This window comes from Cupressus sempervirens, unplaced genomic scaffold (assembly GCF_028749045.1).
Source record: "Cupressus sempervirens isolate cs-2001-9-10 unplaced genomic scaffold, ASM2874904v1 CseChr00s100001_01, whole genome shotgun sequence".
NCBI classification, from domain to species: domain Eukaryota; kingdom Viridiplantae; phylum Streptophyta; class Pinopsida; order Cupressales; family Cupressaceae; genus Cupressus; species Cupressus sempervirens.
The window spans coordinates 2,616,914-2,635,458 of NW_028322205.1; the positions used below are offsets into that span (position 1 = coordinate 2,616,914).

At 34.1% G+C, this 18,545-nt stretch overlaps 1 pseudogene; it reads right to left on the reverse strand.

The window, feature by feature from the left end:
* The window catches only part of LOC149527868 (uncharacterized), a 31,335-nt pseudogene extending 13,420 nt beyond the window's left edge, over positions 1 to 17,915 (reverse strand).
* Positions 17,916 to 18,545: the final 630 nt, after the last annotated feature.

Genomic DNA, 18,545 nt, shown 5'->3' on the forward strand with positions numbered 1-18,545 from the left:
CTCCTCTAATTTTCGTCAGTTTCTCTCTCCTCCACAATTTTTTTTTTTTTTTTTTTTTCTTCTTTTTTTTTCCTTTTTTTTTTGATTAAAGAAGAAAATATATCGGCATCAGATACTTGTTCCAGCTATGTTGAAGAATTCTTATATTGTAAGAATTCTAATGACGGGCCACCACCCGTACCAATTCACAACCAAAAAATGCAACAAGATGGAGATAGAGAGATGACAAAAAAAATGCTTCATAAAGCATCCATTAGAAGAGCTTCCATTTCTTGAACTTCTTGAACTTGATTACAAATGATAATAGGCCTTTCTTAAATAGGCACTTTTAACCCAAGACATTACAAACACAACCAATGTTGGATAAAAGGTAAATACAACTACCTTTAAATAAATATTAAATTCCCACCCAAATACAACTAAGCACCCAACAAATATTAAATACATGATTTAAGGATTTTTTCACAAACTTCTAAATTGCCACCTATACACCTTGATTAATGGAATGACAACTATTTTTATTATTTTTCTTTTTACGCCACCTATGCGCCTCGAAAATAGAAATCTCCTTTTCTTTTCTTTTCTCCTTTTTATTTTTTTATTATTTCTCCTCTAATTTTTGTCACTTTCTCTCTCCTCCACAATTTTATTTTATTTTATTTTTTTCTTTTTTCTTTTCTTTTTTTTTTTCCCTCTCTTTTATTTTTTCTAAAAATTTAATTTTCCCATGTAAGATGCTCTTGCATCAGACTCCCTTGCTAGATAGAAAAGTGTGTCCCACACTTTAACGCCAAAAGAAAGATATACAACCAACTTCATCTTCACCACAAGCTTCCACCTCAACAGGACAAGAAAACCAACATGCAAATCTTCCACCTTTTTTTTTGCTGATGCATGATGCTCCTGCATCCGACTCCCATGGTAGGAAAAATTTTGTGAATATGGATTCACAAAATGAAGTAGGCACTGTTGACATTTTTTTTTTTTCTCTTCCTCCAACATATAGCTGGAACAAGTATCCGATGCCAATATTTTTCCTTCTTTCTTCTTTTCCAACACGTGGTTGGAACAAGTGTTTGCTGCTGAAATCTCTTATCTGCAATGAACTCTATCCAAGTATAACTCTCATCCTCATTCAATCTTGTTGAATTAATCACACCTGTAATAAATCCAGCAACACCATACCAATCTTCCTTTGCATACCACACATAACTAACAAGATCCTCATGCAAAAAATCATCAATATCTTTTAAACTCATATCAAAGACAACATCCCATGATTCACAAGAATTTACCTGTTTGACATCTTCATCTTCACTTGCCTCTTTTATGTCGTCAACAATGGACGTAACTACTCCACTTGCTTGATCTCCAACTAAGGCACTATACTCTTCCTCCATTGTTTTAGTCTTCCAATCACCTTCATCTACTTTTGGCATACAAATCTGGTTATCTTCATGCTCTTCCTCTTCTATTTCATCTTCTTCAACTTCTGGTTCGCAAATAATTTTCTCTTCATCCGCTTGCTCTTCCACTGGATCATCTTCCTTTTCCACATCCAAATAATTATCAACATCTCTTTTCTGGTGACATGCTCTTCGTTTCCGCAACTCAGCTTCTAATTCATTCACTTGCTTCTGCAAATCAACTAGCAATGATTGTTGATTTCTTGCTCTAAATTTCTCAAGTCGAGGAATCCTCAAAATCCATCCAATCACAAAAGTCATCTTCTTCTTTCTCTTCTCCATAATCAAGTCTTCAGAAGAAAAATCTCGTCCAAAACAAGAACCTCGTGCAAACTGCCTCACAGTCGGCGCTCTGTCTACACAATCAAGAACTTCTTCACAAACTTCACCCAACTCAAGGTCCTGGTGCAAACTGCCTCACGTTCAGCGATCTGTCCGCACGCTCAGGAACTCCTGCTCTGATACCACTGATGACGGGCCACACCACCCGTACCAACTCACAACCAAAAATTCAACAATATGGAGACAAGAGAGATGACAAAATGCTTCATAAAACTTCCATTAATACTTGAAATTCATTAAAATATTCTCCAAATGAAAGGACTCCAAATTCTTACAATATAAGAGAGATTCCTCACTAAGAACTTCCAACTAGAAGAGGTTACACTTGAAGAGCTTCTATTTCTCCAACTTCCATTAGAAGAGCTTCCATTTCTTGAACTTCTTGAACTTGATTACAAATGATAATAGGCCTTTCTTAAATAGGCACTTTTAACCCAAGACATTACAAACACAACCAATGTGGGATAAAAGGTAAATACAACTACCTTTAAATAAATATTAAATTCCCACCCAAATACAACTAAGCACCCAACAAATATTAAATACATGATTTAAGGATTTTTTCACAAACTTCTAAATTGCCACCTATACACCTTGATTAATGGAATGACAACTATTTTTATTATTTTTCTTTTTACGCCACCTATGCGCCTCGAAAATAGAAATCTCCTTTTCCTTTCTTTTCTCCTTTTTATTTTTTTATTATTTCTCCTCTAATTTTCGTCACTTTCTCTCTCCTCCACAATTTTATTTTATTTTATTTTATTTTCTTTTATTTTCTTTTTTTTTTTTCCCTCTTTTTTTTTTTCTAAAAATTTAATTTTCCCATGTAAGATGCTCCTACATCAGCTGATGACGGGCCACACCACCCGTACCAACTCACAACCCAAAATGCAACAATATGGAGACAAGAGAGATAACAAAATACTTCATAAAACTTCCATTAATACTTGAAATTCATTAGAATATTCTCCAAATAGAAAAACTCCAAATTCTTACAATATAAGAGAGATTGCTCGCTAAGAGCTTCTACAAGAAATTACATCCGAAGAGCTTCTACTTGAAGAGCTTGTCTTGAAGAGCTTCTATTCCTTGAACTTGATTACAAATGATAATAGGCCTTTCTTAAATAGGCACTTCTAACCCAAGACATTACAAACACAACCAATGTGGGATAAAAGGTAAATACAACCACCTTTAAATAAATATTAAATTCCCACCCAAATACAACTAAGCACCCAACAAACATTAAATACATGATTTAAGGATCTTTCCACAAACTTCTAAATTGCCACCTATACACCTCGATTAATGGAATGACAACTATTTTTATTATTATTATTATTATTTTTTTTTTTTATGCCACCTATGTGCCTCGAAAATAGAAATCTCCTTTTCCTTTCTTTTCTCCTTTTTATTTTTTTTATTATTTCTCCTCTAATTTTCGTCAGTTTCTCTCTCCTCCACAATTTTTTTTTTTTTTTTTTTGTTTTTTCTTCTTTTTTTTTTCCTTTTTTTTTTCTCTCTTTTTTTTTTTCTAATAATTTAATTTTCCCATGTAAGATGCTCCTGCATCAGACTCCCTTGGTAGATAGAAAAGTGTGTCCCACACTTTAATGCCAAAAGAAAGATATACAACCATCTTCATCTTCACCACAAGCTTCCACCTCAATAGGACGAGAAAACCAACATGCAAATCTTCCACATTTTTTTTTGCTGATGCATGATGCTCCTGCATCCGACTCCCATGGTAGGAAAAAATTTTGTGAATATGGATTCACAAAATGAAGTAGCCACTGTTGAAAGTTTTTTTTTTTCTTTTCCTCCAACACATAGCTGGAACAAGTATCTGATGCCGATATATTTCCTTCTTTCTTCTTTTCCAACACCTAGTCGGAACAACTGTTTGCTGCTGAAAATACTCCTTCGCAATGAACTCTATCCAAGCATAAATATTCGAACATCAGTGGCATCATGCATCAACATGCCAATACTGGTTCCTTCCATTATTATCAGGAATCCAATGTTGTATCCAAATGTCATTCCAACTAGCCACATTGAAGGTGTAGAAGATAGCAGAAAAATAGGAAACAAACCCATTGACCCAATAAGCACAAATACAAGTGCTTTCACACTAAAAGTCATTGCTTCCCAATCCAAGATTGGTATAATCACCTACAACAAGGAACAACATAAGACTTTTATGAGAAGGAGTTTCTTTTTTAGAGCAAAGAAAGGCAACATCCATGTAATTTGTCTTCCAACACTAATGTGTAGGAAAAAAATTAATTCCAGTCTGGCTAGTTACAAAAAAATGATCATAAACTCTAGCAAAAGATGTGAAGCATTCTAAACTATAGATATCTTGCTCCTCCATCTACTTATCCAAAACTTTCAAATATATACAAACCACCTAGAAAATGATAGTGACTCACAATCATTTTTAGCCAAATAGGTAGAAATGACTACAAGCATACATGAATGTGAATTCCCATTAACACACATAGAGAAATGTCAATGCTTCCCTCCCTCTGGCTTATTCTCATATTATTTTCCATCTAAAACTAAATTATGTCAAGAAAAAGTGTCAATTGCAGTGGATAAGTCAAAAAACTATCATAACACATACTCGAAAAATAATGCCATCTCAATTAAGCTGGATGGTATACCAAATTTATCAATGATGAAAAGAAAATGAAAAGTTAATTTTATAGATCTCGAAAGAAAAGCACAAGGATTTAAAACATGTCAAAACCTAGTCAATTAGAATTGGCATTCTCTAGATGATGAAAGCAGATACAAGTGCCAATAGAGAAAAGCATAATAAAACCACCTTAATCCACCAGCATATGCAATACTTGTCTACTTTTTTTAGAACTTGCAACCTCCCAAATTTTTGGGGCTTTGGTTCATCTAAAAAATCTAATCTAACGTAATCAATTTTTTTCTTGACATGTCACCTACCTAACATTTTGAATGACTTCCCTCATTGATTCAATGAGAGCAATGGACAACTTCTTGTTCTTGTCTTTATTATGAATAGGCCAATCCAGTTATGTGTATTTGTACACGGATCACAAAAGGAAAGGTTGATGAGAATGATTTATATGACCATAATTGTATGTAAAATAGCTTAGTTTAACTTATTTCAATAGATCAAAACGTTTTAAAAATAGCACATCATGATCCTACAAGAGAATTTAGAATAATTACACTCAAAGCGAATGCTTGCTACTATACATATTGCTTTTTCTAATTACCACTATATGTCACTAGTCTAACACCCTCCAATAAGTTCATGTGTGGAATGATGGGGTCTTGATCTGGATATTTTGACCCAAAAAAACAAAATATTCAAGTTAATACAATTCAAAGATCTTTGCCACCTTACCATAGCTTGCAATTAACAACTTGCTAAAAGAAAAGTCAGGCCAGATGGAATGTTCATATCAAGAAGAACCACAGGAGTCTAAAATACATTGTGAATTTTTTAATCAAGTAATGTTTCTTACTTGTAAGAAAACATCAAAAAAAAAAAAGTAGATAATCTAAAAATTTCTCCACAATTGTATATTAAATAAATAGCAACAGATCTGTAAAATATCTACATGAAACATCTACCCTTGCAAGATCTATTAAGCACTTTATAATCCTCAAAATTCTCTCCTCCTAATAGATTTTAAAGGTCAATTGTTGCTAAGGCACCTTGTCACTTCTCAACATTTTCTCTCCCAACCAACATTGAGGGTCAACTACCAGCCAAATTAAAATTCAAAACATACAAACATGATACTAACATTCTCTACATTTTAAAAAACAAATCCTTGACCATAACAAATAAACCAATTGTAATGTCTTTTTCTTCTAGTATTTTTCAATTATGTTTAGGAAATCACCATTTCCACCTTATCTAAACCTTTGTACAATAATTTCAAATCATGTTGGCATCTTTTCCACCAACTATGATTCAAGCTAATACTTTTAGACAATAATTTTGAGAACCATTTAAAATAGCATTCCATCCCTTGCACTATAAAATAGTATTTGAACTTCTAGATTTGCAAACCTCATCTCTCTCAACATATACCATATTATCATCTTTAAGATTTGTAATTCCCACTCACCACACAAAAATATCTCCAAAAATCTACCCAAACACACGTTGGTCACTTGAAATAATCTTATGCCTTGCTCATCATCTATGTAAAATAGTCTTTAATTTTGTTTTCCAAGAGAGCATCCTTGATTGGATCCTTTCTACAACCCCTTTTAGCAATTGAGGACTTCTTTTTTAATTCCTATTTACTCCCCCAAACTACCTTGAACATGTATGGGCATTTAAATTACTTATTTCTTCATTAGTTACTAACTCTTTTGTAGGTTGTCATCCAATTTCCAATATTAGCAAAGATTTTTCAATTCCTAGCATCATGGCATATGGTTAAAATAGTCCATCTTAAAATTTATTGAACTTTCTGATGTCCATCTCCAACCCACTATGGCAATATAATTTAATAGAATTAATCTTAATAATTTCCAATCTTGCACAGCTAAGACCCCAATGAAACATTTCGTCTTGAAAACCTATCATAAGCTTGACCAGCCACATAATAGAGCATTTACGATTCCAATGGATCTTGGGCTTAATAAAGCTAAACGAAAAATGTATAATATTTATAAAAAAATTGTATTATGGATAAATCTATTGCAACCACATATATTTTTAAAGCAAAACTAGTAGACTTCTACTATAGGGGAAGGCCAAGAATGAAATGATTTTCCAAACCAATTTGTTTTGCAGCTAGGTTTGCAAAAAAAATGGTGGCTTGCAAAATAAAAGGTTTTGAATAATGGTTTAGAAATAGAATAATATTTAACTGACCTCTTCTAAGAAGATTAATAAAATGAACCTTGACAACCTGAGACAAACTATGTAACCAATAGAAGAGCCAAAGACAACAAACAAAACATCATGGATACATAACAAGTTTGTAAACATATGAAGTGTAAAAGCCTTTATACAACTATGTTGATCAGGTTATTCATAGATATTACTACCTATCTCAAACACAAAGAACATTCAACCTCGCTAAATGGAAGCAATTCAGAGAACTTTCATTGTATACAAGAAAAATTGCAAAAATTAATTTAAGTGTTGTGTAAAGTTCTATTTGTATAATAGATAGTATTGTTTTCTTGCAGTCTACATCTTCAGACTACTACTTAGTCAAGTGAAAGAAGTTTGTAGTCTGATATTAGATAATTCATAGCAAAACTTTCCTTTTCAATCATTTTGAAGGCATTATGCGTCCAAGCATAGAAGTATAAGCTTAAAGTTTGTGCTTGATCTTCATCCACTGTTTCTATTGCCTTTCTTACTAGAGGATACCCATTAATGGTAAAAATAAAATCTTTAGCTTACCAATGCATTCATCCCCTGTATCTTGCATAACAAATGTGATACCTTGCTTTCCATGAATATAGTCAAAGGGCCCATCAAAAGGAATTATAGTTTAGCATAGAGTCATTGATCCTGTAGCACAAGAATGTGACAAGATTTTGCCCCGATCCCTGCAAATTGCTCTCATCTAGCCTATAGGCAGACCAAGACACAACATGAGCTCCATGTGAACACCCACAACATCCTGAGCATCTGGCATGTGGAGTAACTGCATCACAATATGTTGTGAAGGAATTCAAGTGTAGAGATTCTAAATATTTTAGAAAAACTCAAGGAAACCCCTACACCATGCTCCAGGTCCAGCTCCTTCCCGCGCACTCCATTTAAAATGATTTTTGATTTTGAAGTTAAGCCTGTGTTGGTCAAAATTTTGACCAACACGGGCTTAGATTTAAGAAAAATAAAATTTTTCCTTCTATAATCCGACCAACATTTACCTTTTTAATTAATGGTCAAAAATTGAGGTCAAATGTAGTAGTGGGCAATTTCATGGATTCAATACATATATCTATGATATCAAGACATATTTCATATACCCAAACATCAAATCTATCTAGTCGCCTTGTGATTCAGACATTGGCATTCATTTAGACCTCATTCTCATGAAATATCCTTCTCAACATAACCAACAATCATGTCAAACACATCAAGCATTTACTTGGTCCTTGTCCCAACAGCAAAACCTATTTGACATACAACTTCAAAGGGATGCAAATGGATCTTAGATCTTTGCTCCTAGACCACATAAGATTGCAAATTATTGAGACAAGAGATGACAATCAGAATGAAACTAATGGAATTCTAGCTCACTTGTATTCATTTCCTTGAAACAATACAATCAAATACATGAAATCAAAAACATGAAAAACCTAACAGATCTGAACTATCTGTATTATCTCTACAATTGCTATTTATATAAGAGAAAATGTTGAATAATGAAGGTGGAATCACAGATCTAGATCAAATAAAGTGGTCTCAGAGAAGGACTAAAGATTTCCAACAAACAATGGTCTCACAGTGAAAAATGGGAACCTGTACAATGAGAAAGAACAAGAATGATATAGGAAAGAAAGAACTCCCAAATTTTCTCTGCATCTAACATGTGTCCACTTGAAATCCCATTTATTTGTAGTGAAAAGAATCTCTCTTATCTCTCTCTGTAACTAATCAATCAAATCCTTGATCACTTTTTGCTCTCTAACTAAAAATTGGAGCCAAATTATACCAGAATGGTATAATATCCTCAAAATTGATCTAATAGGTCTTTTACCAAGTATTTTTACCAAACCTATAACTGTATTTCCAATTTTCACTCATTTCATTGAGAAGGCCCAAATTTTACATTTTTGGCTATATCTCGAACAAGTGAATTCCTATGCAAAAATGAACTCCATAATAGGAAAGTTTGTCTTCTCACGATTCTGGCGATATATAACATTGCATATTTAGCCTACCAGAAACCCCCTAAAAGCCAGTTTGAAAATGCCCCCCTATTACAAAGCTCAGGTCTACAACTTCAAAATAATTAAAATTTGAAAATTTTAAAATAATGTAAAGTTAGAGCTTTAGATTAAATTCCCTTTTGATTATTAAAAAAAAATCTAATGTGGAAACCAATTTTTAAATGAGACTTTAAAATCATTTCTTTTCCCCTCACCCCCTTCAATTTTGGGGTCAACTCAAGGTTGACCGAGTACCACATGGTGCCATCTGATTGGCTACTCGATCTACATCATCTACCATGTCACCATCTATTTCAGCCCTGATGCCACATGTCAACCTCCTGCAATCTCGTACTATTTAACTGGTGTGCATCTTCATCAAGCGGGCTTGTGTCATCCGTTGAATCTGACACGTGGCGACATCTGGTGAATCCATCTTGAACTGCACCTTTGGCACCACCTCGTGACCAGCTGAGACTCGCTACCAAGTGATGGCATCCTACATTTTCACAATATTTATCTCCCAGACACCTTCATCTTGCAGGCTTGCGCCCACCACATGATGCCAACACGCGGTAAAATCTAGATGCATTTATGTTCTTGGTGCCATGTCAACTCACATGCATCTTCATCTAAAATATGTGACATCATCACCTCCATCTATCACATCCAAGTCAACTACAGGTCCCACACAACACAACATGGCGTTCACAAATGGCACATGTCATAAGACATTGTATGCTTTGTAAGAAGTTGTATTTAAATACTTAAAACTCCCATTCCCCAACCAATGTGGGATTACGTGACTTAACTATAAATCCATTTTTATTGCATGGCTTCAATGAACTGGAGACGTCTTTTCTCATACATGTGAGGATCCTTTTTGTACTATCGCCTTTGCATGGGCTTTCCTCAGTTCACATGCCTCTTTACTGCCTCAAGACGGCTTCCTTAATTTGACTACAAATTTTTTCATATACTAATGTTCCCTTTCTTATTACGACTTTGATGGTTTCATATCTATTATGGGCATAAAAGATGAGGAGGCCCACATTTTCTTCTCCTCTGATCCACACCCTTTCCCTTTTCTTTTTATGGCATTTGTGGTTATGGCTCCTCTTCATGTGTATTTTCTTTTGCTACTTACTAAACATTTAATGCTACGTGGGCTCACTGTTAGCCATGAGAGCTGCATCATGCTGAAAGCATGGGGATGGGAGCCTCTTCAATTGGCTTCCTATCCATTTTGAATGTGTATATCTCTTGAACTGGGGGCCTTTTCTTTTTTCGGGTGCTTTCTTCTTATTTGCTCCACGTTTTGGACTGGCCTACCTTCTATTTAATCATGGGGATCCCTCTTCATGTTGTTGCCACTTGCAAGTTGCCATAGCTCCTCTACGTGAATTATTCTCTGTATATTCTTTCCTCTTGGCATTCACCTTCTGCCCATTCAACATGGAGTTGATTCCCTATATCATTTGCTCTATGATTTTCAAAGCAGCTTTTATAAATTTGTGTACTTCTTCCTCGTTGTTAGTTTCTTCTTGGGCATGGAGTGTTTTGTCTTACTTAGCCATGGGAGGTTCCTCCTTTGAATCAACCTTTATCTTCTTCATGCATGTGTGTAGCTTTGATTCCAATGCACTGACTTCTTTTGTGATTGGCTTTGACTACATTTTTTAATGATTTGTAATTTTGCTTTGGATCTGCACCTCTCCTTTTCCACAAGTGGTTGCTTCTTTTTTTATGTGTGTAGTCTTTGTTTTGCATTGCCCTTTATTCCATAGTTGGGAGCATAAAACAATCCTTGCAACTTGGGATTTTAATCCATGTGTAAAAAAAATGAATGATCATAACTAAAAGTTTGTTCATACTCGACCTCCTACCACAAGCCTGTATTCATTGTTAGCCTATTATTTTTGGATTGTTAATTTCTTGGAGGTTGAACATTTAAAACTTATACTTTAAATGGTTAGTCATTCTCCCCAAATGTAAAGTGTAGAGGTTTGCCTTCTTTGAAAGATAATATTTCTTAATCATCCAAGGTTCCTACTATTGTCTAGGCTTTGACCTCATATGGTTATCAAGCTATTTTCCACCCTTCATCTTTAGACAATAAACTTTCTTAATAATGCCCAAGTCATCACTTATAATCTTGACCTTAAAGAAGTCTAGCAGTTCAATTCTCAAAAAGTAGCTCTTTGTTCACTGGAAAACTTTCAAGAACTCCAACTAGAATTCCTCTAAAATTTTTTAGTAGGAGGTATATCATCTAATTCACTATCATTGTTGTCTCTTCTCATTAGTCTCCCATATTTATCAAATTTTCCTAATTCATCCTACCGCTTTCCATGAAGTTTCATTTTAGGTTTCACATTATCTATTTCCCTGGACTGGAGAAGAACATAAGTATACTTCCCTTTCATTTTCCATCTCGAGTATTGCTTTTATCCACAATGTTGGTTACATAACATTTTAATTTCAATAGTTTAATCAAAATAATTCAGTCACCATGACACTTCACTAATTTAATGGAATCAGTCAGGTCCCAAAGTGGGTCTAGCTAAAAAAAAAATTGTTTTCAAACATCTAAACCATCAAACTAACCCACTAATCATCTCAAACTAATTTGAATCAAATGTGATCACTGACTGACTGTTAAAAACTCATTTCATCACTCTCTACCACCTGTCAAAATTGTGCCAAGAGGTCCATTGACAGGCCTTAAAAATTGATCAGAACACCTGATCGAGCTCTGAAAATTGGCAAACTAACTTCTTGCTCTGCATACTAGTACCATGTCAAATCTCATCTCATGAAGAATTCAAAGTCAAAAGATATTTTCTGTCAAATTTGACCTTTTAGAACTGCCTACAAGAAATCATGTCAGAAAATAACAAATTGCATTCAAAATCGGCTTCAAAAACAGGCAAACTGACACTTGGGAAGATGAAAATTGGGGCATTAGTTCTTTTTCATGAGTACATTTTAAGTCTTCAATTTGGGCTCATGATGAATAACTAGGTGCAAATGGAAAGCGTTCAAAGTGGGCTACTCAGAATTTGACAATTGGAAACAATGGCAGAAAAGCAATTTTTTGCAAATAGAATTGACCTGGAAAAGTGTGCAAATGGATTCATCATTACTTTAAAAATGGTACACTTAGAGTATTTTTAGAGGAAAACATAGTGATACAATCCATTTTATCTTACCAACCACAGATTTCAAGTTGTGACATCACGAATAGGGGTTTCGACAAATCTACAAATGCTGACACCAGTAAAAAGATAGAAATTGCATTTGAAAACTGATCAAGCAGATTCATCATAAACTCAAACTTGAAATGTAGAAAGTCTCTGACCTCTACAATACAATGCAAAAGAAAATTTACATTTTGGTCAACTGGGTCAAAATTATAACTTGTCAAATAGGGCGTCCCAGAATTTTGTGCAATTTGTATCAGCATGACAACATTAAATGAGCAACTTTGAGGGATTCAAAACCTAGTCAAACAGACTTGAAACAACTCAAAATATGAAACATAGGCTCTCAAGTATGGGCACTAGAGACTTCCAAACCGGCAAGTCATGAAACATTTATGGGCATGAGATATTCTATGACAAACATAGCCTCCTGTCGTTGTTTGACACTTAAGTAAATATGCAGATTTGGAATTTGCTCAAAGTGGGACTTCATAGAATGACTCAAAATGGAAATTTAACTTCATGGAACACATAGATGCACTAAATTAAAGGTGTTAGAAACATTAAACACCTCAAAATTCTCAAAGGTATAGCCAGGTACATGCGCATTTAAAAGCTTTTATAGGACTCAATTTCTTCAACGGTGTTCAAAATTGGGCCTTCAATTTTTAGCACCAACAAGTTGAACTATCCCACACATGATCTTGATCTAGTTGCAGTTGTTCATGCTCTAGTCATATGGAGACACTTCTTGTTGGGGCATCATTTTGAGCTTCATAGAGACCATCACAATTTGTAGTATATCTTTATGCAACCTAATTGGAATGCTAGGCAGAGGCAATGGATTGAGTTTTTATGTGAGTATGAATTTGAGGTGAAGTATATTCAAGGAAAGGAGAATGTGGTAGCTAACATGTTGAGTTGCAGGAGACATGAGACATTATCATTAACTCTTAGTGTGGATTTGATAAGTTGTACACTTCAAGCACTTCCTACAGATACTTAGTTTCACGAAGTAAACCTTGAGATAGATTCAAGTAGATCTTTAGAGGGCATATTTCCAAGTTATATCCTAGATTCAAATAACCTTTTACATTATATAGGGAGGATTTACGTACCACTATTTGATGAGCTTCATATATTAATCCTATTTGTGGCCCATCTTGCACCTTACTTGACACATCCTAGTTTCAAGAAGATGCATGCAAACTTACGATGATTACACTTTTGGACAAGGATGAATCATGATATCGTTGATTTTGTGGCTAGGTGTCTTGAGTGCAAGAGGATTAAGGCAGAGCATAGCATCCTTCAGAGCTTTTACAACCTAATCTCATTCCTTCATGGAAGTGGGATATAATCTCTATGGACTTAATTGTGGAATTTCTATGACTACTCGTCAACATGCTGCTATCATGGTCATCGTTGATCAATTGACTAAGGTGGCACAATTCTCACGAATGAGATAATCTCACACAACAACTTTAGTAGCCAATATCTTTATGCATAACATTGTGAGATTGTATGGCATTCCCCAAAAGATCATTTTGGATGGGGATCTTGTATCCATTTCCACATTTTGGATATCTTTACAGCATGATCTTGGAGCACAATTGAACTTCAGCTCAACATATCACCTTGAGACAGATGGTCAAATAAAGAGAGTCAATCAGGTTCTGGAGGATATCTTGAGGATGTATGTTATGGACAAAGAGACTCATTAGGAGGATTATCTATATCTAGTAGATTTTTCTTATAATAATGGTTGTCACAGTTTGATATGAAGCAATAGGTAGTGTACATTCATAAGTAAGTGATATTAATTAGGAATTCATATTACAATACTTGATTTAGAACTTGTGGTATTGTGAATTAATTGAAAGCAATTAATATGCAACATTAGATGTTTTTTTTTGCAAGCCAAAAAGTGATCCATTCATTTTGAAAATAGAGTTTATACAAGTTTTATGGATCCCAAGGGTCACCATTATACCTTGGAAATTAAAATGAAAAGTACAAAAACTAATTAATTAGAAAATAAACTCTAATAACTATAAAAACTATAAAAATCTATATTAAAATTTGCATCTACTTGTAGAAGTCATAACTTTCTACTCATAGGTCAAAATCATGAGCCGTAAATTTTTTTAGAAAGATCCTCTAAAGTTCTACATTCAATGTTCAAATTTTTAAGTATATCTATAAGTCTTTGGCATCGCCAAAGCTTGGAAATGCCTTGGAGGCCTCTAAAAATGTAAAATACTAGAACATAAAAAATACTGAAAAATTAAATTTTGGTGTTTTCTCATTTTTTCTTATGAAAACATCATCAACATCTTCTTGACTATGTTTTGATCATTCCTTCCTTATTGAGAGGAAATGGGCTCCATTTCATCCACACTTTGCATCAAATGTGGAAAATGAAGTTGGATTTGTTCACATGTAAGCCACTTTCCATGTTGAACAAATTGTCCTGCTTTTACTACATGGTACAAATAGATTTTTTGGTTCCTCAAATTCTTCATGAAAATCTCCACAATTTGATCACTTTGAAGTGGAATAATAGCTTCTAGATTCAACTTTTTATGACTGATTTCTTTAGCAATAGCTACAATATCTAGTAAAGGAGGGAAATATGGCTTCAATAGTTCTAGATTGAAGACTAGGTGACCACCTAGAAATGGAGGCAAATTGAGTTCAAATGCATTTTCACAAACTTTATTAATAATCTTATAGGGACCATAATAAGGAGGATGAAACTTCCTATGAGGGCCTTGTTATTGTTCCTTCTAGAAATGCAAACATACCATATCCTCAACCTGAAAATTATGGGGAGTTTGATGCTCATCATGCCTCTATTTATACTTCTTAATACTCTGCCCCAAAATTTCATGAACTTGTTGCTGCAAATGATAAATTCTATTAATTAACTTCATTTCTTTTTCCTTCTCCTTATCCAAGCATGGTAGCAAGTTAGGTTGCATAAGAGGAATAGAAACAATTATTGGTGCTAAGGGTTGATATGTGAGACAAAATTCAAATGTGTTATGGCTATTTGAACTGTGAATTTCCATGTTGTAGCTAAGTTGTACATAGGGAAGGCTCTCATCCCATGTATGAGGATGTTTGGAGTGATACATACATAGGATTTAAATAATCATTCAATTAACAACCTCTGTTTGACCATCTATTTGAGGGTGGAATGTAGTAGACTTTGTTAGTTTTGTATCCAACATTGCCCATAATGAAGACCAAAATTTACTAAGAAAATGATTATCCCTATTTGAAATAATGCTTTTTGGTAGCCTAAAATGAACCTAAACATGCTCAAAAAAGAGTGTTATAGTTTCTTTTGTAGAGATTTCCTTTCTACACGCCACAAAGATTACCATTTTTGAAAATCTATTGACTATAACATATACACAATCATGCCCATGTTTAGTGGTAGGAAAACTACACATAAAATCCATTGAAATTGAATGCCAAGGTTTACTTGGGATAGGAAGTGATAAATATAAACCCATCTTATGATTTGTGGGCTTTGCAATGACACATGATGTACATGCTTGAATGTATTCTATCACATCATTTTTCATTTTTGGTCAGTAAAAATATCTTTGTAGAATCGTAGAAGTCTTACCTATTCCAAAATCACTACCAACCTTATTGTAGTGAGCTTCCCATATTAACTTCTTATGTTCTTCCTCAGGAACATAAATTTGTCCAAAGTGGAAAAGCATTCCACCATGCAAGTACTAATCATTCACATGTTTACCTTCCACAAGCTAATTATAAATATCAAAAAAATCATTATCATGTCCATACAAGTGGGCCCAATTTACTATTTGGTGACAACATGATTCTAATACCATACATATTCCTAAAATTGGAGGCCTACTCAGACAATTTTCTACCTTATTGGTGCTTCCTTTCTTATGATGCATGTTGAGATGAAATTGTTGAAGATAAACCAACCATCTTTGATGCCTATCATTCTATAATTTTCCTTGTGTTTGCAAAAATTGAAGGGGTTTGTAATTTGTGTGGATGATAGTCTCCTTTCCCAATATATAATGTTTTCATTGCTTGCAAGCTTGAACAATGGCATATAATTCTTTATAATAGGTGCCATGTTGACAGACTATATCAGAAAAAGTCTCACTATTGTAGGCAACTAGATGCCCATGTCACATGAGGATTGCTTTCAAGGCATATTCAAATGCATCAATTTGTATTTCAAAAGACTGTTGTAAAACAAAAAGAGCTAAACTTGGTGCAGAACATAATCTTTAGTTTAAATCCTCAAATTTTTTTTTGAGCACCTATCCACTTTAATTTTTCTTTCATACCTCCTCATAATGAGTGATTCAAATGCCAAGACAAATGTGAAAATCCAAACACAAATCTGCGATAAAATTTAATGAACCCCAAGAAGCTACACAACTCTGTGAGATTCCTTGGAGTAGGCCAATATTTCATTACATAAATCATTTTAGGATCGACATGAACACCCTCACTATCAATATCATATCCCAATTACTTGATACTTTTCATACCAAAATAACATTTTTCCTTATTTGCATAGAGTCCATGGACTTGTAATGTAGAAAATATGAGTTCCACATGTTGTAGATGTTCTTCCCAAGTTTTACTGAAAATTAGAATATCATCCAGATATACAACTACAAATGAGTCAATGAATGGCCTAAGAACATCATTCATAATCCTCAGAAATGTGGTTGGGGAATTTGTGAGACCAAGATCACCAGCCATTCAAATAGTCCATCTTTAGATTTAAAAGCAGTCTTCCATACATCTGTTGGATAAATTGGTACTTGATGGTACCCAAATTTTAAGTCAATGTTAGTGAAGAATTTTTCCCCTCTTTGTTGGTCTAAGAGATCATCTATCCGAGGAATTGGATATCTATTTTTGCAGTGATCTTATTCAATGCTCTATAATTAATATAGAGCCTCCATGTACCATCCTTTTTCTTTGCAAGAACAATTAGGCTACTATGGGGAGATGCACTTGGGTGGGTATGTCCTTTCTGAATTAATTATTGTATTTCCCTTTTTATCTCATCATTTTCTAGAAGTGACCTCTTATATATTGGTTCATTAGGCAATGGAGTTCCTAGTATCAAATTAGTAGAGTGTCTAACTAGGAAATGTGAAGGTACCCCTATTGGTAACTCAAACACATTTTGATATTTTGTTAAAATATGATCCATTGATCTTTGTTGTTTTCTTGTGATGGACACTATTGAATGGGAATTACACACATTTTTCTTTTGTTCCTCCAAACAGATCATTAATAACACAAATGTACCAATTTGGGCTATTAACGTTCTACATTATTTTTCACTAATTAAAGATGCAGAGTGTGCAGGACTTACCTCTAGAATCTGGTACCTTTTTCCACCTAATTTAATTGTGACACTTTATGGCCTTGACTCATACACTCCATGATGTTGATACATGCATGGTTGTCCCAACAAAATATAACACATATCAAGAGGAGCTACATCATAGATTACATCATCTTTGATGGTTTTATGGGAAATGAAAGATGGCATTTCTTGTTTACTTGAATATCTCACCCTTGGCTCACCCACCCCATAGAATCTGGTTGCAGGTGTGATGGTGTCTTTAGATTCAATCTTTTTATAGTCTTAGGAGATATCAAATTTTTTTGACTACCATTATCAACAATAAAATGCAAAGCTTTTCCTCCTACCCACATTTTTGAATGGAGTAATCTCTCTTCATCATCGTAAGCAAATACCTTTGCAGTAGTTGTTGTGGCATATGGGTCCACTTCAATGATTTGTTCATCCTCCTTTTATTTTCCAAAATCTATCACCTCGAGTTCAATAACTTCTTCATGGGTTTCTATCATTAAATTCTTTATAGTTCTACAATATTTAGTGTTATGAGAGGGACTTTTATGGACCTCACACCACATACCTAATTCTTGCCATGTTTTCTTTACCTGCCATGTCTTATTTTCTAGTGAATTTGGAGATGGTTCCTTGGCTATTTATTTTCCCATTGACCTATTACCTTCACCTTTCCATTTTTTGTTCATTGGATGTTACCTCCTCCTTTTTTGTTTGAACTTCTCCTCAATTTTTTATGCTTATTTGAAAGCACTGGACAATATTTATATATTCAAGAAATCTATTTCAGTCTGAATGTATCTATGAAGACCACTCTTATACTTTAGAACTCAGTGTTTTTATGAGTCTTTATTGCTAAGCTTTGTAGAGAGAGCATGAAATATGTTGGTGTACTCTTGAGCTGATTGGTATTTCTTCTATTAGAGTAATTTCCATTGCATATATTTTTGTTCATAGGTATCCTCAGGGTAATATTCTTGTTTTATATGCTCTACAAATTCTTCCCATGTCGGTTTTCCATCAAATAGATAGATAAATTATGCAGATACTCATAGGATAGATAAGCAGTTTGCATTTGGAGAGAAGGTATTCTTGAGAGTGTGTTTGTGGAAGAGTCCAATCTATTATGGAAAGGGTTCAAAGCTAGCATCTCAGTTTGTGAGGTCATTTCAAATTCTTGAGAGGATAGGTCCAGTTGCCTACTATGTTGCATTGTCACCCAACTTAGCT